The sequence below is a fragment of the Dromaius novaehollandiae genome, chromosome 4 (assembly GCF_036370855.1).
Source record: "Dromaius novaehollandiae isolate bDroNov1 chromosome 4, bDroNov1.hap1, whole genome shotgun sequence".
Lineage (NCBI taxonomy): Eukaryota > Metazoa > Chordata > Aves > Casuariiformes > Dromaiidae > Dromaius > Dromaius novaehollandiae.
The window spans coordinates 16,995,639-17,023,343 of NC_088101.1; the positions used below are offsets into that span (position 1 = coordinate 16,995,639).

Genomic DNA, 27,705 nt, shown 5'->3' on the forward strand with positions numbered 1-27,705 from the left:
CAACTGAGAAGAACCTGCAATACCCTTACTGAAGCCGGTGGACTTATCAGATGTATTTAAAACACGCATGAGAGGAGATTAGGAACAAAGAAACTACATCAGGTGCAAATGACCGCTGAATTTGGATGAATAGACATTAACTTTTCTTTTCTGTTTCGAATTTTATGTTGTAATTTCCTGCTCACAGTTCCATTCTCCATTCTTACTTCTCTCCACAACACTTTTCGAAGTTTTTCTGCAAGCCAGGGTCCTCTCAGCCAATTTTCAGTCCTTTTGACTTCACTCACATTCAAATCAATTTGAATTAGTGTTATTTTTTCTATTCAAGAAGGGTTATGCATGGCCAGTCTGGAGTTTCTAGGACAAAAGTCAAATCAGCTGCCCACAGACTACTCATATTGCTTGCTGCTGTATTTGAGATCTCATGGAAAAGGAAAGTTATTTTCTGCACAGTGCATCTGGGAACAATTGATAGAATTTACGGGACCAGCAGAAGCTCAAGGTGTATTTAGGCAGGTTTTGGAACAATGTAATAAAGGCCTGACCCCAACCCTGCTGAAGTCAATGGAAGGAAATTCCCACTGATTCTTACGGTCTCTTTGGATCAGTTCTTTAGTTACTTAAGCCAAAGGACACAGTAAGGCACTTCAGCAATTAGCAATGCCTGACTTCTTTGCCAGTGACAGAGGCTCTGGGGGCAGCATGCATACTCCCTGTTTTCTGACTTACTCAACCTTAGACCTGGGGCATGCAAGGCTCATTATTTGACACAGGCACCTTACAATGATTTTAAAACCTTACTGCTGCTCTGGTGGCCCTGTGGCATTGGAGGTTGTATGTGGACCTAAAGTGATCAAAAATACAACACGAGCACACACTGCTGCTCTTTCTGTGCACAAGATTTGTACAATAATGTTTCGTATCAATAAAGAAGCTGCAAGAAATAAAGTAGCAAGGGCTTCTTCACTGAAGACAGCAAGCAAAATGCTGAAATTATGCACCAGGTTTGTTTCACGGAAGCCCTCATTTCCCTTGCTTCTTATTGTAAAATGGCTTTATGCTGCTGTGGCAATTTCCTGTTCTTGGAGCTGCTTGTTGCATAGTGCAGAGCAGCCCACTGGACAGGAAACCAGCTGCTGACCCACTGCATAGCATCTAGGATTGCTGACAAGTCCTCTCATAAAATACACTGTGTCCCAGCCTCTTTCACTTACTCAAGAGCGTATCAGTCTAATTCTGTGGAAACTCATGGTGATATTTTCCAACTAATGTGAAAGAAAAGAATCATGACAACACAAATCAGCCATATTTTATGTAACTTTTTAAATATAGTATGCATTCCTAAATACTTTACATAGTTCAGCAACACATTGATGTGCTAAATAATAAAAAACTGCAAACAGAAAAATCAAGAGCTATAGGCGAGTGAGAAAAGGTACATCTTCAGCTGAGATCTGAAAGAAGATGGACAGTTTACGAGGCAAAGGACTATAGCAAAGCAGTTTCGCGTGGCAGGAACTGCAATAAAAATGCTTCAGAACCACAAGCGATGAGTTGTATAGACGGACAATGAGAATTCAGCTGTTAGATGAGTATAAAAGATAAAGAGGGCAACCGAGAAAGAAAACACCCATAAAATATTTGTTTTGTGCAGGTTTGTGTAGGACGCAAGGAATAAGAAGTCCAATGAAGAAATGAATACGGAGCTCACAAAAGAGGCAATGCTGTCTTTTTGAGAAGGCGGATAAATCCCCCAAAATTGCTGCTTGGGAATGCCACAGAAAAAGAGAATTGAAACAGCTAAGGTAGATATATACCAATAATATAGCAGAGGAATCCAGCAGGCATAAAAGGAAGTGAAGACAGGCTTGGACAGTGTCAGGTAATTGCAGTGTCGGTAGGGTGCATGCTGTTTTCCCCAGGAAGAGATGCTTTGGAGCACCTATCTCTTTATAGATATCTTTGTAGTATCACTCCATTATCACAGTACCCCACACATTTAAACACCATTATTTATCACTAGAGATTATCACTCTAAAGGTATAGATCTAGGAACAGATACACAGAACCAGATCCTTGCATTGCATATGTGTTTAATGGGACTACAAAAGAGAGGCTGAATAATGCCTTCGTATTGAATTAGCTTAAAATTGCTTCTTCTCTTCAGACTTGCCAAACAACTGCTGAGCTGTCTCTCTCTGTCCCCAATGCTGTGAATGACCAAAATGTCCAGTAAAACTGGTAAATATATTAGATTTTTGGTTCAGTGTTGCCTCTAGGCCTGACCAGAAGGGATTCAAAATGTTACATATATCCCTGGAGTTTCCCCCTCAGCACTATGGAATTGAGAGCTATCCTTTCCTTAAAACAGGCAAGAAACCATGTTGTTACATTTGGAATTATCTCAGGCTGTCTCTCTTCAATTAAAGCTGGTCATAGTTGACCTATTCTTTATTAAATGCTAATCCGTAGCTGCTTTTGAGACACGAGCAAATTTAGGGTCTGGGTCTGAATTCCAACCAGCTCCACACTATTAAGCAATGATGCAGGAAAAATGCTGTGTGCCCCCGTGCTAAGTTTGCTTCCGTAATTATCACTGTGTAACGTGAAAACACAGAATTCGCAGAGTATGGAGCTTAAAGAAGGGCTAGCTATTGTTTCCAGCCACTGTCTGTACCAATAATGTTAAGCATTACTTGTAGCCAATGACTTTTCTGTAAAAAAACACTTTTTCTTTCAGAATGCAGTACAGTTAGGGAAGAATTAGCATTTAAATATATTAATATTTTACGTGTTATAAAGTGTTATAGGCACATATTTATTCACACAGAGTTTCTCAAAGCTCAGCATTTATGCTGTTTGCTCTGTATTTGACATCATCTGAATAATATTAAAGCTCCCAGGGATATTATACTTGACAAAACTCATGCCTTTCTACTCAATTTTGCCACCAAATTATGAGATGTGTATCCTTCCATCATTTCAGCTTAGCAGCTAAGCAGGGGACTTTGAAGAATTAAATACCACATCAATCCTTGTAACTTAGTGTTCAGAGAACCTCATTTTGTCTTCTTTATGTCTTTATGTTTATCTGAGGGCTTCTGGTCCACTCACACATGGTGCTGACTAGGCTGTGCACATTGTTTTCTTCCCACAGTACAACTTCAAAGCAGTTTTTGATATAACTATTTCCTATCAAAGTAAAGAGAGCCTTCCTTTAAAACTAATGAAATATGGCTACGTCGTGAAGATGAGAACTTTAACATTCCTCTAATTGTTAAAGCAGGCAGAGCTCATCAGGGATATGTTTTGAGAAAGCTTCCTCGGGTCTGAGGTTCCCCACTGCAGAATGAGTGCAGAAGAACTGATTCCTCCAACCAATCTTTCCAGATTCTCTGTCATATCAGATCTGACTTTTCCAGTGTCTCTGAGGCCACATAAGGGACAAGATATAATGCATGGCATGAATTGTTGCTGGAGGACACAGCTGTGCCTTGGTCAAGTGGTAGAGCTAGTCAGAAAATAACACGATTTGACTGCAGTTTCCCCATCCAGTATATGTATTTATCAAGCAAGTTTACAATATATGACTGTCACATTCTGATGCTACTTCTTCTCCTTCTCGTATTAATGTGAAGAAATGGAGCTCTTAGATGGGCCTTGTTAGCCGTGCTTTGGTATGCCCTATCGGGTGGTTAGAGCACAGCAGGGGTACCAGTGCAGTGACTCACTGTGATTTTTTCTAGTACTTAATGTCTTTGTGGAGCTACTGGAAGACAGATGAATGTCTTAAAATCCTAAGAAATCTTAAACTCTTTTGCTTTGCCTGGTGTTGTTGCTGGAAGTTGTTTTCCCTACTACAGATAGTCAAGAATCTGAGAGCTCTGACAGACTGACCAAGGAAGACAAAATATTTCTTATAGCAAAGACACAGTCTCACATTTGTAGTTGTCAAGACAGATCTGATTGATGAGTCCAAATCCAGATGCACAGCCCTCTGCTTTTCTTTTTTAACTCCTTCTGTTTTTCAAAATTCCTTATTTGATGCATTTTTTGGATTTGCGTCATTATTTGATTCAAGAACATCTAATTCAAAAAAAAAAAAAAAAAAGAATGTAGGCTTTTGTCTGTATTCTTGCAAAATGTATACCTTATGTAGTGGAACTTTCCAGTGTACCCATTTCTGTTAAAATATACACTATGATAGCAGTAATACAGATTCATTACTTACTTACCTAAGCATCATCTGATGGACCAACCTTACCATTTAAGTAGGGGATAACCTTTTTTAATTTAAAATACAAACAACTCCATAAATGAGTATGCAGGGTTTCTCCAATAGTTTTACATGCAAGATCTGAACACAAGGTGTTGCTAAGAATCACCTGCCAAATACCTACAATTGCCTGTAAACTGGCAATTTAAGATGCAGTGACATGCATATGATACTAGAGTGAGACAGAATATTAACATAACCCACTATTTTTTTGAATATGCATGCCTATAGCTTGAAGAAAAAACTTAGGTCTCAGATTGCAGGGGCTTTTTCATGGAGGAGAGTATTTGACCTTTAGGATATTAAAGTAGCTCCAGGAAGGATCTATGTTTATTAGATTTTTCAAAGGCTTGGAAATATGGTAATTTCCAATATAAAGAATATATTGAACAAAAAAAAATATAAGTATATGATTCTCCTCTCCTCTGCTCATTACAAAGTGGAAAACACTGATGTTCAGACTGGTGTTTGACATACAGACCTACTTGGTTTGGTTTACTTTGACCCATACGTTGTGCGTATACTGCAAATAGTCCACGAAGCTAGTGACACTGGCCTCATGGGATGTGAAAAATGTTGTGCCATCACTTTTGCACACTGACTTCTTAATTACATGTCAGAATTCAGTTCTCATACAATAGCCCAAAATGTGAAGGTACTGTACCTGCCTACTCTTATAGGACTGATTATTTGACTGCCTGCCCTATGACATTGGCTCTGCAGAAGCTAAGAGAAGGTAGAGATGGATATCATGTTGTCTGGCTTTGTGATTTGTACTGTGAAGTCAGAAAGTCAAGTATAAATACTGTTCATATTGCTTCTGAAGACAGGGTCTGGATTAATTTTTAACCTGCCATGGCCCCAAGTGATAGCTTGGAAACAGTACTTTCCATAAGAGATTTTTAAAGCAAATACCAGGGTTCTGTGCCTGATATAGACACTGGTCACTTGGCTATATGTGAGTCATTTAGCAGAAAGGTAAGTCATTTTGGACTACTTTAGCGCAAGTAATTCTCTGTCCACTTTCTCCTCCTCCCAAAGTGCAAAAATTAAAAACATATATCAATAAGCTTTTACTAAAAAGAATTATAAAAAGTAGCTTGAACATAATCTTGAGGAAAAATCTCATCACATTTTCTGTCATACACAAATGATTTTGTAAATTCTCACACTGAACTTCTCAGAGCAAAATTCTTCTCCTGTCCTCAGTCTGCCCATCACTATGTTGCACACCTCTCTCTAGTTCCACAAATGACCATGTTTGTTTGAGGGTTATTATTCTTTTTAAAACTAGATAATACAATTCATCACTGAGGTGTTATCAGACATAAAATAAGAGCAGAAGCTGCCTGCAGGATGCATCATAGGTAATCAATAGTACTAGAAAATGGAGGATTTCAATCAGAATTTTTTGCTAGGAGAATATACCTCTTCTGCAGCATCAGCAGCACATATCCCGACTATAAAACAGTATCTATATATTACCTGCTTCTTGTCACTGAAAAGCATTCATGCAAGTCATATCCCAATTTACAAATATTACACATTTCTTTTTCCTCTTACTTGCAGATTTATTCAAAATCTATCGGCTATTTACTATACTTAGAAATGATTTTTTAAACAAGCTTTCACAGTCTGATTTTTTCTGTTGGTCTGGATAGCCTAGAAGATCGGGAGACCTAGTTCTTGCTCAGAGAGTGAACAAGCTTTAGGACTGCTACGGCTTTTCTCATTCTGTTCTTGTTCAGTGAAAAGGAAACCCTTCTTGTGCGTGTTTTTTTTTTTTTTAACTATCATTATTATTATTATCATCATGAGATTCTTATGCCTCCTTTACCAACCACAGAGTGGATATCTCCTTCTCAGTTCAGTGATGGTAATGTCACTCAACTTTACTTTGTAGTCCTGCAGCTTACCAGAACTGCTCATGACACAAACAGAAGGACCCCATGATACTACTGCACATAAATCTTTACTATAGCCTTTTGAGATACTCTGATGTGCTTTCAGACCTGATCTTTACAATTCCCTTACAATCTCTTTCTTTCTGTTACGTCATACAGACCATTTGCCACTAGAAGTACTTTCAAGTGATAATGTTCCTCCACTTATAACACCTTGGATCCAAACTGCTCCCAAATCATATTACTAACTGGCTTTATTGCACAAATGAGATACGTAGAATTACTTTGCCCTCTTTTGGAGTACAGCCATATTTGAAGTGAAATGCTTCCACTGCTTAACACTGCACAACTATTCTATGCAGACCTTCAAAACTAAATGACTACACCTGGCACATCTCTGAACAAGAGGTGAGTGCAAACCTCCCAGAAATAGCCCCAGTAGGCAATGAACTCATTGGTACATTTTCATGTCACAGTTTCTCAATAGGAAAGTATTTTACTAATCGTGTCTTCTAAGGACACATTCATTCTGCTTTTATTTTCCAGTGCTCTGCCTGGTTGTAATCAAATTTACCAAGAGATAAGGAGGAGTATGCCATGGCCTGCACAATGTAGAAGCATGATGCCTGTGAGTTTATCACATAAAAGCATGCCTGGTCTATGGAGGCAAGCAAGGAGGATACTCTACAGATATCCTCACACTATAAAACCTGTGGAAGTTACTTCAGCAAGAAGAAAGAAGTGATCTCTTATGAGGGACTTTATAATCTTTCATCCCAAGTTAATTCACTTAGCACCCAGTTTGATGTTTCTAAATGAAACAGGCTCTGAATCTGACCCTGCATTATCAGTACCAAGCAGTCCATGTTTGGGACTGGACAAGGTCTAGTCGATGCTCAACTGCAACCTGGTAGAAGGTCTGGCTTTCAGAAGGGCTGCTGCCATGACCCTTCTTCCAATTCAGAGCATATGTGAACAGGATCTAGAAACTAGGCTCCTCTGGTTTGAATTCTTTGAATGAATGAATTAAAAAAAAAACCCAAAAACAAAAAAACAAAAAGCAGGGGTAGAGATTCAGAAGCAAGGATTTTAATTGCATCTCTGAGGATCATAGATTAGATATGCTTTGTAAGGAAGATTAGATTAGGTTCCTGTCTGAGAAAAATATTGTAAAGGAAGGTTTACTTTGTGCATTATGTCCTTTTCAGCAGGAGGTAAATCATCACATATTACTTCTAAGGAGACCGTCTGCAAAGTCAGACAGCTTGCAGTATGCTAAAGCTAGAGTTCAGGAGCTTTTAATTATATGTTCCTTTTCTACTTGAAAAGTTTATCTTTGCAGTAAATAAAGGAACTGGATAAGAAAGAGTTTGGGTCATACAATTATGTGATCTTAAAGCATCAGTGATCTAACAGTCTCTGTAATCAAAAAAATAAACTGCTATGACATTAGATTCAAATTTGACACAATCTCCACAGATTCACGGTACAGATTCATTGCAGAAATCTCAAAGTACTGCTTCGCAAAAAGATCTCCTTTGCAAAAAATACAAATAAAATCCTTCGAGGAGGAATGATTGGTCATGCTTCTGTACCAAAGGGTGGATGGTAGCTTCTGCTTGCAAGCAGCTGGAGAAGCAGGAAATAACTCTCTTCCCTAGGCAATTTAACGAAAGGAGAAAACTCAGTTTCCTATGAAGATTATCACTGCAAAGGCTGAAAGCAAATGGCAATCTGACCTATTATGCGTTGATGAACACAGAACTAAAAGTTTGAGTGGAACATGTTACACGTAATTAAATATGGATCCTTACTAATCAATGGTGAGTGTATAATTACTTTTCTCAAGGTTAGTTAGGCACAGTGTTGTGAGGAGACACAATGAATACAGTCAAGTAGACAAACTAGAGAATCAAAGATGGGCTTTACAGCTCTGAGGAGGCTGTTAGGAGTCAGTCTTGTCATACCTGAAAGGCTTACACTGAAATTTTTATCAGTAGTGTCATCCAGGAGCCACCAAACAAGGTCAAGAAGGCCTCTGAGATGAGGCAAATCCACTCCAGCAATGCTGCAAAACCACTCCAGTGATGCTGTCTGTGTCTGTCTTGTTCAGGGAAAGCAGATGGGTTATCGCTGCATTTCTACTCTTTGAACAGTAGCAAACAGAACCAGGGCAGTATCCTTAACACAGTGAATGCTGCTATTTCAAAACAGGTTAGATGAACTCATTCCTTTAAAATGGTAACATGGACAGTGCTCAACATTTAGGCCTAGCCCAGTCATTTTCCTGATGGAAGATTCTGTTGCAATCCTACATCTTAACAATTAAATACAATTACAGCAAAAATTGATATTTAGAAATACTTTTTTTAAAAAAATGCTAAGCCAGGTGATAATTTGACAATGTCAAGTAGGCCTGGAGGTGCCAGTTTGCCCATTAGACAGAAATACTAAGGAATATAATCGAGTATTTGTGCTAACTTCAGCATTAAAAAATCAACACCTTAAATGCCCTCTTCCCTCCCAGGAATGATATCTATTTTAAAAGAGAATACATCTCACAGCAGCTTCAAAACTTTTCAGTTACTCACCTTTAGTCAAGCCATTTGGATCCCGTTCTGGAAGCAGCTCTTTTGAAAAGAAGCCTGCATCCACACAGGGCCTTTCGACAGCAGCCTGGCCTCTGTGCAGCATCATGATAGTGTTCACATACCTCTTGTGCTACCCACCAGAGTAACTCCACTAATGCAGACAAACTGAAACGTTGATTGAGAATGTATAAAATCTCTGATGAAGTGTTGGGGCTCTGATATACATAACTTTAGAGTAAGATTCTGTAAAACATTTTCATGTATTTAGCCTTAATAAAAATTCCTTTAACTAAATTCCTGTAGTAGATACAATGAAAAGACTGGAATTTCCTTCAAATTTAAGTTAATAACAAGAGCTGAAGGGAAGGGAAAGAAAAAGAATATTTTCAAATGGTGTCAGTGAAGGCAGTGGTTTTCCAAAAAGGTCTGGAGGGGTTTTTTTGTTTGTTTTTGGTGGGATTTTTTGCATGAAAGCTAGACCATGATCTTTGTAATCACTGTAGAGAGAGATATTTCATCCCTACTGATTAAACTTGATAGGTTCCCCAAAATCACATATACAATGTGTGCCATATATATGTATAATATATATATTTGGACTTAATTAAAAGAGTAGGAGAAAAGATTGCCAACTGGGTAGAGCTCTGGATGAAGATTTCACTTCTACCTTTATCTCTGCAACTGTATGGCCTGAGCAAACTCTCCATCTGTGTTTTCCCCTCAAAAAAATTACTGTTACTTGAGTTTTTTGTAGCATTGGAGATTTCCTGAAGAAAGAGCTTTAGTCCCTGTGGACACTGAAAGTTACTCCAGATTTCCGTCAGATTTTTAACAGAGGATTTAAGCCACAAGGATTCAGAATAGTAAATATTTTCTCACACAAGCAATTCTTATATACCTAACTCATAACAGCAGTTTCAGTACCATCACTAAAGTAAACAAAAGTAACTTAGAAATCAGAATGCTTCAGTATCAATCCTTATGGTTTAACTCTTCTCTGCTGAAAAGTTATTATAAACTTGGAGTAAATTTTTTTGTTTCAGTAGTGTACCATCATGTTAGCAATAACTAAAACTATATTAGAATTTGTACATCAACATTTGTTCCAACAAGTACTGTTCATGAATTCTGATAAGACAGGATGGAGAATAACTGGCCTATAAGCAGCAAAGTGCTGGAATAACTGTACCAATAAATGTATTAAGTTTGGTAAAGCACACAGTTTGTAATAAACTACAATGTTTTCCATGTATATTCTCTCCCCAGTGGACGTGGCATTGCTCAGTGAGTTACACAGCATACAAACAACCAGCTCGAGAGGGCTAGTGCTTGGTACTCTTCAGCTTGACAGCTGATTACATGCTGACACAATATATGAATGCAAGTTAAGAGAGTTGTGTGCATCACGGTGTAAACAGCTTCTTGGCCTGCATTCTTCTGAGTAGCTGTTTTTCCTCTGATCTAGAAAGTTATCCCTCATAAATATGAACAGGACATCTTCTTTATTTAATTTCCTTCAGCAAACAGATGCAGCGCTTGATTCAGAAGTGATTAATAAAACTGCCTAAATAAGATTCTGTCACTCTTAATCTAGGCATATTTAAGGGAGTCTAAACGGACATAAATTTCTTATCACAGAGATGGAAACTGCTTTAGTTTAAATAGAATGCCAAGACCCTGACCAGTGGGTTAACTCTGAACCCCTGTCAGATCTGGGCTCACACTCACCTTCCAGTGGAGGAAAGAAGTCTGAGAAAGGGAAGGACCTTCCCCAGGCTCAGGAGGGACAGGAGCTAGTGGATTTCACTTGTTACTGCATTGAGAGGCCTCAGTGCAGGAATTTATTATTCCCTCTATCAAGTAGTCCCAAGACTGATTTTCAAAGTTGTCTGTTTTACAGTGTAGCTTAATTTCTATGTATCTGAACATTCTCTTCCACTCACCTGCTAAGACAGCATCTATCTTTTTGCTGTGAGATCTGGACATGTTAATAACAATCAAGCCAAATCATTTTCTTGCAATTCTTACCTTACTTCTGAGGTATGGGATGCTGGCATGAATTCTTGCAGGCAAAACACAACACATCAGATTCTGGATGCTGGCAAGAGAAGAGAGGAAGAATTTATTCTCAAGCATTGTGTTCTAAAAAGCACCTGAAAGTTTTAAATGCTGCTACACATACTATTCTCTTACTGAGCTGAGCCTTAAAAAATATCTTTTCTTTCTTTTTTCAAAGTTTCAAATTAGACAACCAAGTGTGTTGCAATTGCTGCTGAATAGGTTGTGAGTACATAGTAATAGCAAGGCAAGCCCTCCAATGCTACATTGCTGATGAAACTGAGCATCACTCTCATTTGCCCTCATTCAAGAAAAGTCTTAATGGGAAGCAGAGCTCGAAAGAAATTGGCACTTTGAGAAAAATGGCTATGTGGGGAAGAGCACTTTTGTTAATAGTAATTGGAGGACGTACTGCAACGTCTTTTCCAATTGCCTGAAAGTCTGTAGACAATCCAGAGCCCTTTTGCCCCCATTTTCTACCAGAGTAATTCTACTGACTACATTGTAATGATCCCTATGTTACACCAGTGCTAGCAAGACAGAATTAGACTCAATATGTGCTAAAGTCCCTAATAAAGGTGCAAAGGTCTAAAATCCAAAGAGAGCAGATGTTTAATTCAAGGCCCACATTATGTCTGGAGTTCAAGGCTCTGAGGAAGAGGACAAAATGTAAGGAGACAAAAGAAATGTTATTTTGACTCAGTGTCTCACTGTAAAGCTGCAAAATACCAGAAGCATAATGACATAATGTTAACTTCAGCAAAAGATACAGAAGGTGACAAGGTTATTTCTTTTTATCAGCTAAGATATCTTCTGTGACAAAACTACTTGTTCTGCAGTGCAGCCTACTTCATCCTCATACAAATACAGAACAAAGAGGGTGAAAAAAACCCTTTCTTCTCCCACCTTCTTTTAATTTTTTCCTCAGCATTGCTCAGAGGCAGATTTAAGCCAAGCTGAGACATGGCCTTTCAGGACACATTGTACTCAATAATTTCCTAACTGCATTATTAGACAAAATGACTTGCAAGCACAAAGTTGAACTGTTAAATGTCTCACTTCCCACTGTGTAACAGCCATCAGGTAGCAAGAGGTACAGCTTTACAGATTTGTTTTAGTGATCGAAATTTATTCCTAAATCACTGGCAATTCAGCTATACCTCCTTTCTCAACGTCTGTCCGTGGTGATTCTGTAGTTCTGATGTATGCTGAACTTGATGAAATATACTAAATGCACTAGGTAATAGCTAAATATTCTACAGTTTATTTTAACTTAGATGCAGGTCTAAGGGATATATAATAATTATTTAAGACTAGTCTTTAACTGAGGTGCAGAGCAAAGTGTCTCTGTGTGATGCATATGTTGTAGCCCCCAGGAGACTGAATCCCCAAGTCATAGTTCTACCTTTCATTCCTCCTTATGGTTGGGTTTGGGTGAGGAATCATGGTATTTTGTGGTAGACAACACTTGCGGCTCCAAAGAGAAAATGAGAACTGAGAACCACGGGGAGCCAACAGGGAACTAGTTAAGGAGATCTCTGCCCATGCTCCTGCTATGACCTGTGCTCCTTAGTCTTGCCCTGTCTGTCCCACATTGCCATTCCCTTAGTTATACTGATTCAATCATTTGTGTGGCCACACCACTAACCAGAGGTATGAAAAAAATAATTAGAAAAGAATAAAAAAGGAAAAGGTGTGACTGTGCAGCCGTTCTGCTAGGGCTGGAACCTCCAGGGAAGGGGACAGGCAAGAACATGAGCAAGAAGCTCAGTCTGGCTAGCAGCATTAATGGCAACACCAAGATCTACTACCGTATAGACTTGTAGTGTCAGCAACCTGGCTCTTCTGATTTAAAAAATAATCTTTTAAGCCTGGGTACTTCTTGGGCAATAGTATAATACCTGTCCTCAGCTACTCTGATGTACACAACAAAATGAAACACTCTAGAGATCCACCTCCACAAAAAAAAGTTGTGAACCACAAAGGCCTGGATTCAAATAACGTATCTATAGCCAAGATTCCTTATCTAAATATGATTTACACTCTTCAACCAGTCAAATATTTTATCAGGAAGAAAGGTATTAGTACAAAGACTACCACTGAAGAGAGATGAAAAGATGAAGCCACACATTATTCTTGTGACAAATGACCATATTTAAAACGTACATTATAGTACATTTAGCAAGAAGAAAAGAATATAATTTAATACAAGTACAGAGTCTGTTTTTGGCAACTGTGAAGGTGATAATCTTTCCTACAGAAAGAAACATCTGACCTTCTAGTGCTGTTTTTGTCTCAGGGCTCATTACTAAATCTAGGCTTGAGATGCTTTTCTGGAATAGTTGTTAGGTAAAGCAGTGTAAGGTAAAATAAGTTTTCACAAAGTGTTTGTTTAAACTCTTCAAACTTTCTCAGCAGATGCTGTAAGTTCCTTCATTTATCTATTTAGCTAACTAAACTTGTGAAGGCCATTAATAACAACAGCAAAGCTTGCAAGTTGTTTCATTTTGGATCCCTGCTCTCATGTTAGCATATTTTCCTTCAAAGCTGATCAGCTAGAGGATGTGTTTCTGTTCCTGTTCAAAGTTAAATCCACTACAAGATTAAAAATGCAAGAAAAACATTTCTCTCCAGTTTTAAGATTTGCCATTAATTCAGATTCTTTGGTTGGATATCTTCTCCCTAGTTAGTCTGTTGAATATACTTGATTCATTCATTCAGGTAATATGCTGTGCTTTCTATGCAGAACTGTTAATTCTATCACTAAGAGATTTTCTTTTTTTAGTGGAAAAAGCTACCTCTGTTTATTCAGTAAAATATTATTGGAAATAATCAAATTCATGCTCAGTCCATAATGACATGAAGCAAGTCAGAGATTGTGAAATGGGGAAGACGGGAAATCCCCTTTATGTCCCTTTCTGTCTTTTTTGTCTATATATCTCCTTTTGTTTCATAACATCCTACCTGTTGCTTCATATGATAAATAGTTAATTCAGTCACTCTTGATAACATGGAATGAGACAGTAAAACCTAATCCATTTTAAATGTGAGTTGCTGGGAATATTATGTATAGTTTCTGTGTAGCAATTTCTGCCTGTTCCTATTTCACTTTTTAAAGAATTTCAGTGTTTCTTAATGACTTTTTAATGTTTTGAAAAGGGGTGGAGGAAGACTACAGAATGTTTTAACAGGAAAATTCTGGTTCTTGCAAGTGTGGCACAGTGACACCAACAAAATGATGATTATCAAAACATATGCACAGCCAAATCCAAAGACAATGCACGGCATACCACAAATTTCTTGCTATTTATTCATTTCCCATACCCCCTACTTGTGTCATTGGTATTTCATTAGCTCTACTTGAAGGGAAATTCCAATTAAGTAATGACTAGTAATGTCCTTAGGCTCTTAAAGATTAAAATGATAACAGAAGTGGGGTGAATAGTTGACCTTATGCCAATTAAGACAGTCTAATAAACAAATCCAATTGCAACAACGTTGTATCAGTAGGAGGTAACTACAAATTTCATTAAGTTTTCTAAGGATTTTTTTATGTCCAACCAATTTGAGCTGGGAAATGCTCAATAATCTGATGACATCATCAGTGCAACAATATCTTAATAATAAATAAATGTCATAGCTAAAAATTTACCAACTGGATATAAGCAGGTCTGTAGGCTGTGGGTGGCCTTAATTATACTGTTTCATTCTTTGTTTTTGCACCTGCCCCACTGTGTAGGTTTTAAAAGTAATGCATATCATTACTTAAAGAAAATGAATCACTGCTCTGCCTTTTTTGCTCTTTGCTTTCCGGCATTTGGTAATGCGCTCGCAGATTTTCATGCATGTATTACAATTGCCTTGCCAGTATCACTTTAATTCCTATGGCTGGTCACATATACCCTCCCTCACAGCTTTGACCTCTTGCCATTGCATCACTGTCCTGGTTAATACAGTACATAAAAAGCATCCTAGTCACATTTTCCAGCAAAAATTCTTCTGTGCGAGTCAAACTAACTTGCCAGGAGCCTTCTTGCTCTTGCAATATTTAGTCTTGAGTGTCTCCAGATTCATATCCATCACTCATGCGCCCTTGTGCTCTCCTTCAGGTGAGGCACTGCAATATTTTGATAGTATTCTGATACCTGGCAGTATGTTAAAATAACAGACATCTCAAAGGACACAGGAATAAAACTGAACAGACAAGGAAAACGTCAGGAAACAAATTCTGCCAATTTACTGCACATAGATAGTCTTTGTCGTACGTAAGCTGAGTGTGTGTGAGTGTGTGTGTGTGCGCGCGTGTGCATGTGTGTATGCGTGTGAGTGTGTACATATGCATGCATTTTATAAACCCATGTTACATTTGTGTGTGGTATCTCAGAACTGAACAGCCAGTAATACCTATGGTTTCATCCTAAAACATCAACGCTCTCTATACAGTAACCACAGAAATGATCCATTCCTATTATGCTAGGAATAAAGGTCAGAGCTATTTCCATCATTTTGCCTTTCTCTCAGCCTTTGAAATCAAAACCACCAAGACAGGTTTCTGCAGCACTGAGCTTAAACCTTAAGTGGGATTATTTAAAAGATGTTTTACTATTTTTCTGCTGTAAGAAGGCTGCAGCTATTACCTAAGACATATTACTTTGGAGGGCATTTGCAACATGCTTTCTCAAAGTGAACAGCCTCTCCAGAGGTGAAATGCAAAACATCACCTGTTTTTAACAGGAAAAGCCAGTATTTGGACAAACTGTACCTTTTACATTGAAAATAAATAGCCAGTGACCACTGTAGGGTGAAAGTTATGGTAAGTGACTGCAGTATTAATAGACTGGATGACAGTTCAGCTGCTGTTCAGCTCAGTGTGTGATCCATGTCTATCAGATCACGTTTTTTTTCCCTGCTGTTACACTGTTGGCACTTCATCACTTCTCCCGTGGTCAACCCAGAGAAGTGCAGGTAGCCAGTTCTCCCTTTAGAGAGGGGAGTGTGAGTAGAAGGTGAATAACACGATCTTGACATTTGCTTGAAAAGACAGCAAATCCCACTGAAGGTTCTTTTGCCAGAAAATCTGATACAGCAAATCTGTAGGGATCGTTTCAAAAGCTCTAACTTTGAAGAAAGGATGCTGTACTGCGCAAGTGTGATCACTGCATATGACATACTAGGTGAAAGTATTAGGTGCCAGTAGTATCTTCAACCTGAGGTATAATTTTAACTTGGAACTTTTACAGGGATAATCAGGTCAGCTCATTCCAGTGCCTTCTCCCTTTGTGTTCTAGAGTATTATTAATACTGGAGTAATATTTCAAAAATTATTTAGAAAAACTTTACAGACTTGATGAAGAGCTTGTGGGCCTGAAAGTAGCAGTATGAGTTGTTCTGGTAAAAGATACTATCTTTCTCAAGAAAACTTGTTGTTCTTCATTAATATGCATGTGGATATACTTTTGCCTATATTGTTCTTCCGTTCTGCAAAGGAATAGAACATGGGCAGGGTGGGAGCTGGCAGGTGGAAGGAGTTCTCCAAAGCAGCATCTAATTTCTGCTATATAAATGATACTGAAGAAATAAACTGGATAATGTTCCCTGTTGGACAACTTGTGGTTTCCTTGTTGGGCAGTGGTTAGCTTCAGCAAAGGAGATCAGAAAGAGGGGGAGAAGCTGGTAAAGCACAAAGCTGCAAGATCAAGGCCTCTATCTGATGCCCTTGCTTTTCGATCTTAATTCCCAATTCTTTGAAATCCCTTCTAACATGTATTCCCTCAAGAAATTGCCTAGAAGCTGTTGTCCAGGGCCTATAAGAACCTGAGGGGAAATGCTATTAACGATGACAAGAAATAAAAAGGAAATCCCAAAGCAAAATTACTTGATTACTGTAGTCCTGGATCAATGATCAATATAAAGAAGTATATCTCAGCATTTAATAATTACTTAATCAATGTAAACACTGTACATGATAAAGAAATAATTCATGAGTTATAAAAGACAATTAACAATAGACATATCCTACAAATGACCATGTGGTAGAAATCTCATTTTGTTCATAGCTTTTATGACATTACAAGGTATGCTTTGTGCATACAACTTCTTTTTCCAGAGATTTACTTGTGCCTGAATATAAGTAATATAAATAACTGCTCATATAAACCACACATAACACATGTATTCTTTCTTCCTATCCTACCAGCTGCTGTTTCTGTTCTCACATTCATAATGGCCTCTTTTCCATGTTCTACCTAATAAGCACCTTTTTCTCATCACTTTCTGCTGTTACTGACCCTCTCCACACTCTCGCAGTCTTGCCACTCCTTTCTTCTACTGTTTCATTTTTTATACCACTTTCCTGCTTCCATCCATTTACTCTCATTGACAGATTCTCATTTGTGCCAGGGAAGTGCACTGCTTCCATTAGCCTAACATCCATTTTTTCTGAAAATCCTGGATCATTTGGCACCCATTTTAAGGAGAAAGAATGATTCTGTGGTTAAGACGCCGGGTTAGAACTGTAGGGTTTAGGTTTTGTTCCTTGGCTTCCTGCCCTGTTAATGTATAATGGTTTTAGTGTAAATGAGAATAAGGAAGGCCACACATGTAGAACTTTTAGTAAATCACTTAAACAAAATGCTTGGATGTCTGAAAGCTTTCTCCAAGGTATTCGCCACTCTGCAATTCCAATGGGAGTTGAGGGCATACAACACTATGTACACATTCATCATGTTGAAGGATTGGGCTTAGTTCACCACCTGCAAAATGGGGCTAATTCTTACTCAGTCCACACAGGGCTTATGATGATGAAAACAATCTATTAATGGTCATTATGTGTTCAGTTGCTACAGCAGTGAGTGCCAAGAAATAATTCTCTCAGTAAGATAAATGCCAGCTAAAATAATTCTGCTCTAATAGATTAAATTCAATGCAGGGTCACTGATCACCTTCCTACAGCACCTTTTATCTTTAGTCGGTTCCCAACACTGAGTGAGTCTTCGGAGCACAAGTTTAACATAAAAGTCTTGCCCAGTTGGAACATGTATCAAAGACAAGTGGTACTTCTCGTAGGCAGAGGGGTATGCTCCAGTGCCAATGGCCAAAACTCCCAGTGTGCTGGGTTTTGTGTTTTGGCTATCAGCTTTCACATTACAGGTGAATACAACGCAGTAGCGAGGCAACTCCTATTGATGTCACACCAAACTGAGAACTGCATATTCAAATCCACCCTTGATAAATTACCTCTGGATTAAAGTACACTATTTTTACTGCTAATATACTTCCCTCTCCTACTCCTGCAACTGCAGCCATCTTAGAATTTTTTTCCCCTTCTGTATTACTCTTAGAGTCTCCTCTCCATTTTCCCATTTCTTTTCCATCATTTGGCTCCCAGCAATTATTCTATATAATGCCATTTCATACTTTTCATCATCTACATCCACACACCTTCACCTGGCCCCAGTACAATCTTTCATGAGAGTTTTTAACCCACTGTATTTTTGTTACTTCTTCACGCAAGTACAGAAGAGAACTTCCATTTTATAAGAACATCTCTTTCTCCTTATTGCACTGGGTTTACTTTAACATAATTGAAACACCATTTTGAATGCAAGAAATCAACTTTACACCCAGGAATGGTTTGTTGATCATTTTTATTTTTATGCATGTGCTTCAATATCTTGCAGATGTAACAAATGCTATTTTTGTAAAAGTAGGATGTACCTCTCAAGTGTATTCAGAAGAGAGAACGGCAGAACTGTAAAATTCCTCTTTTTCCTAAGAAATCTGGTGACAAGAAATGCATTGAAATAATATAATAATATGATATTGTTCCGGAACAAGCACCGTAAACACTATCCCATAGAGCTGCTCTGAGTGCCTTGTTTATGCTATCACTTGTAGGAAACCCCCACACCTGTATCTCACGTATCTGGAAAAGGCAAAAGGCCAAGCTGAGAGCAACAGAATCATCATACTCTGAGAACAGGAGATATCGAGATCAGGTGTTTTATCACAAACCTCCTGCATTTTGTTATGGGCTTTTATTTCCGAAGCTGTCACAACCAGGTCCTTCACAGATCCCTATTCTGTCCTTGGACAGCCTGGCTTCCAGGGAAGGCAGGCAGAAGTTGCATTGACACAGTTTTGGGGAGACTTTTTATCATTACTGGCCCTGCCCTTTTATCTTATTTTGTCTCTCCAGAACAAACGGCAGTCCAATTTCTTGTTGCTCAGTGCAATTTGTTGTTTCATATTGATCTCAGGAATCATTACTTTTTGAACTATAAGTTCAGATTTAAGAAAAAAGAAAACAGCTCCTTCTTCCCGCACTCAAAGAAAAGCAAAAACAAGACAGCAGCAACTTTTGTCCAGAACAATGCACATAATAAACTGGGTCATATTACTCTGGATGTTTGATTGTTGTGTTTTTTTAATTGGCTTAGTTGGAGAGAAGGCTGGAAGGCGAGCTTCGTATCTCAGAGAGTTCAGGCTCTTCCTTCCCCAGATAGTGACTATGATTTAGAACTTCATATCAGCAAAACATTACACGTTATCTCTGGTTTGATCCAGCACAGTACCAAGCAATGTTGTGAGTTTTCAACTGGCATTGTATTTAATGGGAACATGCTGCTGGATTGGCCTTTTGATTTGGTGGCTCGGAGGTATTGCAGCACAATAGGTAACACCATGTTTGTGACCCAGCCTTTGAAAGGCTGCAGATCTATGAAGTGCTGTTCTTCTGCAGTTACAGCTCTCATCAGGCTTTGGAAAGCAGAAGTTCGTACAGTCTCCAGTGTCCTTGGCTGCATACATACAGACCTGACACACTTTGGCTCAAGCTCCCCTTGTATTATCTTCGCAGAATACTCAGTCTTCAGGAATCCTAATCTTTTATTTAATCACTTTATCTTTTCAATTTCATCCCTTTCCTGTCCTAATTCTTTCTTTTTCATTAAAGGCAGTACACAAAGATCAGGCTAGTAGAATTTGTTCTGTAGCTGTCAATCAATGGGCACAAAAAATACAAAATGTGAATAGTTAAATCAGCAGACTTGCTTGCTGGAGTTATCTGCATGGCAGAGATGTCAGAGTATTGTTTCCAAGCCTGACTTCTACATGCAGGGAGTAGCAGAGCATGTCCTGGCCTCTTTTATCTTCCTCAGGAGAGCAGCCAAGTGGCATAATCAATTCTTCCAGGCTTTTGTCTTTCACCTGATGTTTACTTTGCTCACTGCCTAGAGCTCTGCTGTTCTTCTGCCCCTTAACTTTCATATGTTATGAGAAATAAATATGTGTTTTGCAGGGTGATAAACATTATTGGACTATATCAATATAGAAGTGGGAGATTTCTCTCTTTCCCCAATTACTACAACAGTAAACTTTCCTTAATTGTTGAGAAATAGTCAGGCAAACAGACAATTAGTGCTAAAATGTAAAAGAAAAGGAATAACCTTCCTTGTACAAGCTGCTGAGGGAATTTTAGTCATGCAGGGAGTTTTGATGAGCTCACTTTTTTGGTCTCTGGTATATGTTACTACAGCTAAGAGAAGTCAAATGTTAGAGAAGTGATTTTTCTTGTTGCACCCAGTGTTAAAGAAAAGTCTAGGACTGAGAAAGCCTAGAAAACATTTAAATAAATGCAAGGTGATATAGCTGGCACATGCACAATGCATAAAACAAAATTAAAGTTGGAAGAAAGACCAAGCTAGATTTTACTGTTGATTCTGTTTTGTTTTCTCACTGATTTAAATTCATAGGGCCAAGGCACCATAACAGGATAATAGTGCACGTCATGCTAAGAAAACACTTCCTTTCATTCACATCACCCTTTTTTCAAAGTCAAGGTCACAAATTTGGGTTAACAGACATATGAAATTTCTTTAGGAGCAATACTTTTGAGAAGTATATCTTTGGTACAATCATTAGAAAATAACCCATACTTCTAGCAAAACAGAATGTGGAACTGATAACTACCAGTGGTTAAAGAGGCAATTAAGTATGAAAGATAAAATACCAAACCCAGTGAAGGAGGTTTCTGTCAGTAATTATTTCATGCCACAACAGGACTCAAACTGTTAAGTGCTTTGTGCTTTATACATGCAATTTACTCCAAAGGGAGTTTCAAATACAGAATGGAAACAGGATCAGATCCACAATTTAACTGAAAATACCTGTGTACACACACCTACATAGCTGCCTCACAGCCAGTTATTGAATAGAATTTTTATGATAAAACTAACAGTGCTTTGTAGGGTGGGTTTTTTGTTGCTTAGTTTAAGAGTGTGCACATGTATCCTCAAGTGAAAGAGCAGCTTGCCTTATGAAGGAATACTCTTTCATTAGTGTCAGCTGGAAAATTTTGGAAGCAGAAATGTGATTTTGGCCTCACAGATGGGTTGATCAAAGTTAAAATATGTTTTCAGGATTTACTTTTGATAGTCTGTTATTTCTGAAGAGCAGAATGGACATATTTAAACAGTCAGAATCAGAACAGCTGAAAGTGCCAAAGCAATGCAATGTTTTCCTTGTAATTATGGTTACTTCATAAATCCCTGCGTATAGTCTTAATTTTGAATTTCCTCATTTGCATGGGTGTTAACACACCCATATACACTGTATGAATGTAGATTTTTCTAAAATTTCATTTCTTGGAATACTATGCATAATAGTGCCATTGTAATGAAGGCTCTTCTATTGCCAGGGCAGGAAAAGTTGTTGCATGATAATGAAGCTTCATGGATATATGAAGTATCAATCCAATAACTAATTTTTTATGGAGTTTTTAAAAAGCTCTCTCTTTTCTAAAACAAAAATATTGGAGAACTCTTGACTACTGCATGTCTAGAGACTGAAAGAACTCTACATAACGATTCAACATGCACATATGAATAAAACCCCAATCCTTACCTAAGTTTTAAAATATAACTACAGGAGATCAAGTACTACTCTTCCAAGCTTTAAGTGCCAAGGAAGGATCAGGAAACAGCAAACAAAATCACACAACAGACATCAGAAGTGGGAAAGGAGGATAAAGAATATTTCCTTACCCTCTTAATGTCTCAAAGTTTAAAAGAATGGTTACGTTCCCAGGCAGCTATGAGCAGCTGGATGAAGGCCTACGTCTGGAATGCATGCAGTCATGCAGTCCTTGTTACCACTTGTTTTTGCTGAAGTGTAATACCAAGCATGTAAAATGGTGCTATTGACTACTGTTGGCATAAGTCAATATTTACCTCTTGGGACAATATATTTAGGTATCTGCTTGAACATAAAGTCAATGAGCTGTAAGTATTGCTACAACCATTCATCCATAATCATTCAGAGAATGAGGCTAAAATGCAATCTCACTACCTAAAACACAAACAATCCTCCCTCTCCTCTTTTCTCTCATTTTCAGCAGTGATAAAAAGCTTGAAACCCCTCGAAAGCTCATATAGAATACATAGATTAGCAAAATCCATTTGTAAGGCCTTCGACTAAAGCCACAATTGCCTTGGAAAGCCATCATGGTCAGGATGTCTTCTTTTCAAAACACTCTAGAGAAACACCTCTAGTGGTTTCCACCATCAGGAGAACTGGCCAGCAAGAGAGCATAGCAAGAGAGTATATGTTTTTTGGCTTCACTAAGCAGCATCCTGATTATTTCTCAGGGGCTACTAAAAATTTAGCTATCTGGATTGAACCGAGGTTGTTGAACACCTCAGCTGTTAATCACTGAAGGTTCCTAACTCTTCCCAAGAAAGGAAGTTTTGAAGAAAGAGGAAGTATAGAAACAATCAGCAAGAACCTTAAAGGCTGGCATTGCCTTTTTTTCTACAGACTAAATCCATTCTTATCTAAAGATAAGACTTCTAACAATTTTTAAATTTTTAGATTTTTAAAATTTTGAAGTACATAAGCAATTACAAACACAGGTAGAGAATACAAATATTCTCATCCTCTACCTTTCCTCCTCTCATTGCAGGCAGCAGGCTTTGCCCGTCAGCCTGGCACAGTGAGCATAGCTGTGCAGCTTTGGGAGAAAGGTCTGACTGGCCTGTAAGCGAGTGGGCAATCAGTGGACACCAGCTCCAGTGTCCCAAAACAAAATGAGAGCCATTCTACCACAGTATAGAAAAAAGCAAGAGGCATTCAGTAGCACAGAACTGAGACTCTGACCTGGTGTCACGAGCTGCACCCTATCAGAAATTAACTTGACAATGATGCTTTTGAACTTAACTCTGAGACAGATATTTAGTCTTAGATATAAAGTATACAGATCCTTTCCAATAAACTTTGCTCACTGTAGTAGCTCACTGAATATGCTTCTGAAGCTGCCTCGTACACTGAGCAAAGGTATCAACAGTAACTCTAAGGATTTATTACAACATATGAACAGAAAATTCCTTGTTTAGAACAGCTCTTTATCACGTAATTATAAGAGAGTACTGAAAAATTATTTTAAAATCTGTAAAAATAAGCAGAGTGAAAGAGGGCAGGCTATGTCTACACTGCAGCAAAAGTTCCGGCATTTGGGTTCTACCAGTGTGTTATCATGACAATGCGTCATTCAGTATGGGTTGCAAAGTTTGCAAATGAACTGGGTGGCTAGGTTGCTCTTGGTGCATGACCTCGTTTAAACTACAGTGAGTGTGGCATAATAGTATTGAAATGAAGGGCTAACCATGCAGTTTCAGTCTGGATGACACATTTAAGATTAAGACAAACAATGGAAAATGAAGAACAAACATGAAATCCTGACAAGAGGAAGGAGTTCACTCTGCTCTGTTCTGCTCTAGAAGTAAAATAGAAAATATTTGCTGCCTTAATGGCAGGGATGGGGGAGCCCTTCTATGTTAAGGTGCACTCTGCAGAAAAGAAGGGTATAGCTTTTGCAGGACAGCTCTGTGAATACAAAACCTTATTTTTAACTATAGGGCATAATAGCTTTTTCTGATGAGAATAAGGCGGTCTCAACATAAAACTGAGACAGTATCATTGTTAGCTTGCATGTTCTATCATCAAGCTTCAGCTTAACATGACAAGCCTAGTAAAGCATGTCAGCCTGTACACTAAATTTCCTGGCTTTTATTCATTTGTCATAACCTTAAGGGTATCCAGAATGCCATTTAAATTAACAAGATTGTCCTTGCTCTTCTTCTGACAAAATTGTATTACAGTGAAACATGAGTGAGAGCAAACCTAAAAAAACTCAAACGGAAGACAGCAGCTGTACTGTCTGAGCTTCAAGAGCTGTGACCAAATGCATAAATAACGGTACCACAAGCCCAGTGGGAAAGTGCAAAAATATAGGTGTGAAAGAATAATAAAGGGAGGTGAAAAAAAGTGAAATGGCATTTGAGGTGAAAAAAACTTTCAGCATAGCCTTTATGATATGCACTTCTTGTCATATAAAACTGAAACTCTCATGAACGGACTGATCTTTGCCTTCAGAAAAAAAGCCAAAAAGGTTTTGGTGGAGAAGGTTAGTTCAATATTATGTATTATGTATTTCCTTTTCTGAAGATACTTCCCAGAACGAACAAGTCACTCTCAGTTCAGCCTGAGAGGATCTCCAGAGCAATGCACTGATCTAAAATCCCCAGGATGAGGAGAGTCAAAGACCAGTTAAGTGTGTCCATCCTGAAGAGGATACCTCCTGCATATGCTGGTGGAAACACTAGGTCTGAATCTGAGCTGCTTCTCAAACCTGGAACCTTGCAGGCAATAAAATCCATCGCATTTTTAGTAGTAGAAGGCTATGCGGAGAATATTTAAAAAATGGTTGATTGAGGAGCCTAGGTTTAATTTTCTACACTGAAAATTAACACTTGTGGGTTAAAGTCACGTAAATACCCTTAAAAATCTGCACCTCACTCACTTGTCTGCTTTTGAAGGTTTAACAATCCACTTCTATCTTTCACCCATATCAATGGCTGATAAGTGGTTTCTTTGTATGGAAATTTCACTCCACTAACAGGAATGGTACAAGAAGTTACTCTGCTAGAAATGTTTAGAAATGATAGAAATATTTTAAACTGTATCTCAACACAGTTTATATCTACTCATACAAAACTAGGATGGGGCTCACTTGCATTTTTAGGCACTTTGTTCAGAAAGGACAATCACAAAGCTGTATTAGTTGAGTTGTGACATAAATCAAAAGTGAAAAAAAGTTCACAAAAATACTTTTTCTACTCCACACAGTCTATTAGTAACTCATTTCCTAACTGCTCTTAATTCAGGGGAAATGGGTAGTAGCTAATCCAAATGATGCCATGAATCTGGCTATCAAACCAACCTATATTGTATTAAAGAGGATATTAAAGCTTATTTAGAAACTCATTAAAGAGAACTGCTGGAATTTATTGTGTTATTCTAATAAAATATTCCCTTGACTCAGGGAATTGCTTTAATTCTTGTGATTTCAACTATTCTGATCACTGTGCTATATGTAGGCATCTCTATGCTTCCTGAACGCTTTCATGCACATCCTTTATAATGTGGAAAAAAATGTGGAAAATCAATAAAAAGATGTTTTCTATGATTTTTCTACAGTTGCTCCAAGATTTACTCTTGTTGCTATCCAGAATAATCATATGATTTAAAAAAAAGATCAAACAATCCATAAATAAAGTGGCCCTGGGCATAAGGCATAACTGCTGGGAAAATAACATATTTAGTAGAAGTTAAGAAAACCGAAAAATTATAGTAACAATATTGAAATTTTCTTTTTAAAGCATAGATTTCTATCTGTGGATATAGACTTGTCCACATAGTCTTTCACAAAGTAATTTAGCCTTAAATCCACCTTTGAATCAAATTGAAGCTCTTAATGATTGGTAGGTTGGTAAAAATAAAAATGTCGTTCTCCCTGTGATGTACCATAATGGAAACAGCATTACAGATTTTGTGGACTCTACAATAAAAGTCAGATACTATGCAAGCGAATACAATGAAACTTCATTTACAATCAATTCAGAAAGTATTTTAATGGCAGTTAGTGTGGAAGCTACAATTCCACTAGAATCCAGGCAAATACTTAAAAAATAATTTCATGCTACTAATTCAATATTTTATTGATTAGATAAAACAAACCCAAAGCTCGCTCCTTACCTTTGACAATTTTCTTTTCCAACAAGTTAACTTCCTGAAAAGTATATTCACAGAAACTATATTTTCTTTTAAAATTTTGGAAAATATCTGAAAGAAAAGAATTCTGAAATCCCAGTGTTTAGACTCAGAAAGCTTACTTCTAAAAACCAGTCAACTAGTGAGAGAACAGAAAAAAGCCTAATATGTCTCTAAAAAGTCCATTCACAACTGAAAATAAGAAAACATGAGCTTGCAATATTGACAATGACAATGCAATATCTTTGGATATATGAAAAGAAGTATTCTAAATAAATTTTAAAAATATTTGGAAAACTCATTTGATGAACAGTACTGAAAAACAAATAGTTCTAAGAAAATCATGTCATGATTATGAAAAATTAACTAACAAACTAGTTACTAATTAATGGAATAAGATATTATCTGCTAATTACTCACTAAATTTCAGGGTAAAAGTCCTGTGCTTAGGCATTTGTCTAGCAAAGGCTCAAAATATTTATGTAAGCATATGGTAAATGTCCCGATTCAGCAGTACACTTCTTTAGCAAATTACTGTAAGTACCAATTGTTTTTATGTCAGCAATTTTGATACATCCTAAAGAGTGTCTTTAAGTGAAGCACACGCTTAAACAATCTGCTGAATAGGATGGATGTGTGGAATACTATAGTAAACACTGGAGTTCTCAAAACTCCAGTTGTGAGAAGTTGTATCAATCAACTGCACGTGTAATTTATTGGTCCCTGAATGAAGCCATTTTCTGAGGCAGGATGAAAGTAGTTTCTACAAACTGTCCTTTTTCTGAATTTTCATCAGTTACTGTTTCACAACTGTATCTAAAGGACAATGATAAAACGTGTTATGGTGAAAGATAAAATTAACACCAAAATCTTTGGTGGGTTATCTTTTTGTCATCTTGTTGCATTAACAGCTTCTCTCCCCTAAATGACTTGTGTTCACAGATTTTTTTTTTTTTTGTCAGTGTGAATGCTTATTTATAAACAGCTCTTGTCACTGGGCAGGAGTGTGGACATGTAGAGATAAACCTAGCTATTACTTTATTATACATTAATTAGTTTAACAACTTCATCAGCATAACCATTGGCATCCAGGTTACAAAGCTCTAGGCTGAAAAATGCAAAACAGTAGAAGATTACAATAAAGCATGTACAGTAGGTGTGATGGAGAATGGATATATTTATTCTTCTTGTGACATAAAATGTTTGTGAAAATCTCCTCAATACAAAAACACCATATTTTACCCTCATAGAATATTAATAATCTTAATTTTAGAAAATGAAGCAGAAATATATTTTGTGGGAGCCACACTGGGAACGTATTACCTGTGCAGTTCACATGCATTCAAACAGTAAATTAGCAACCTGCTCATAGATTAGGTTAGCTGAGAAATAATACATGAGAATAAAATTATAAGAGCTTTCATTATTGCACACAATCATAGGGTGCACAATTAAAGCTGTACTGCCAAGTATGATATGTAAATGCTATCCTTTTCCATTTAAAATATGCTTTCCTTGTTTTAAATATTCCTGACATCCACCAAAATATATCCAAAATTCCTCTCAAATAGGAGATTTAAAATTCCAAATTCTGATCTCTGTAAGCAAAAAGGGACAGCCTACTCCCAGGTAGATGGCCAGAGAAGGCGTAGGCATCCAAAATAATATGTTATAGCTTTCTTGCATATTCCTTCTTTCTGCAGTGTCTACCATGTTTTAAAGCTGAGGAGTATCTTTTTCATTGCAACTGATTTGAAAGAGACAGGAAGCA

General features: G+C 37.6%; 1 long non-coding RNA gene across 1 annotated transcript in view; it reads right to left on the reverse strand.

Annotated features, from left to right (window-relative positions):
• LOC135328152 (uncharacterized) overlaps positions 1-25,979 on the reverse strand; it is a 78,579-nt gene extending 52,600 nt beyond the window's left edge. The window contains exons 1-2 of the long non-coding RNA XR_010388887.1: positions 25,920-25,979; positions 10,800-10,869 (exon numbers count right to left, since the gene is read on the reverse strand). This is a non-coding gene — a long non-coding RNA (uncharacterized LOC135328152). The remainder of the gene's footprint in view (positions 1-10,799; positions 10,870-25,919) is intronic.
• Between the last annotated feature and the right edge of the window lie 1,726 nt (positions 25,980-27,705).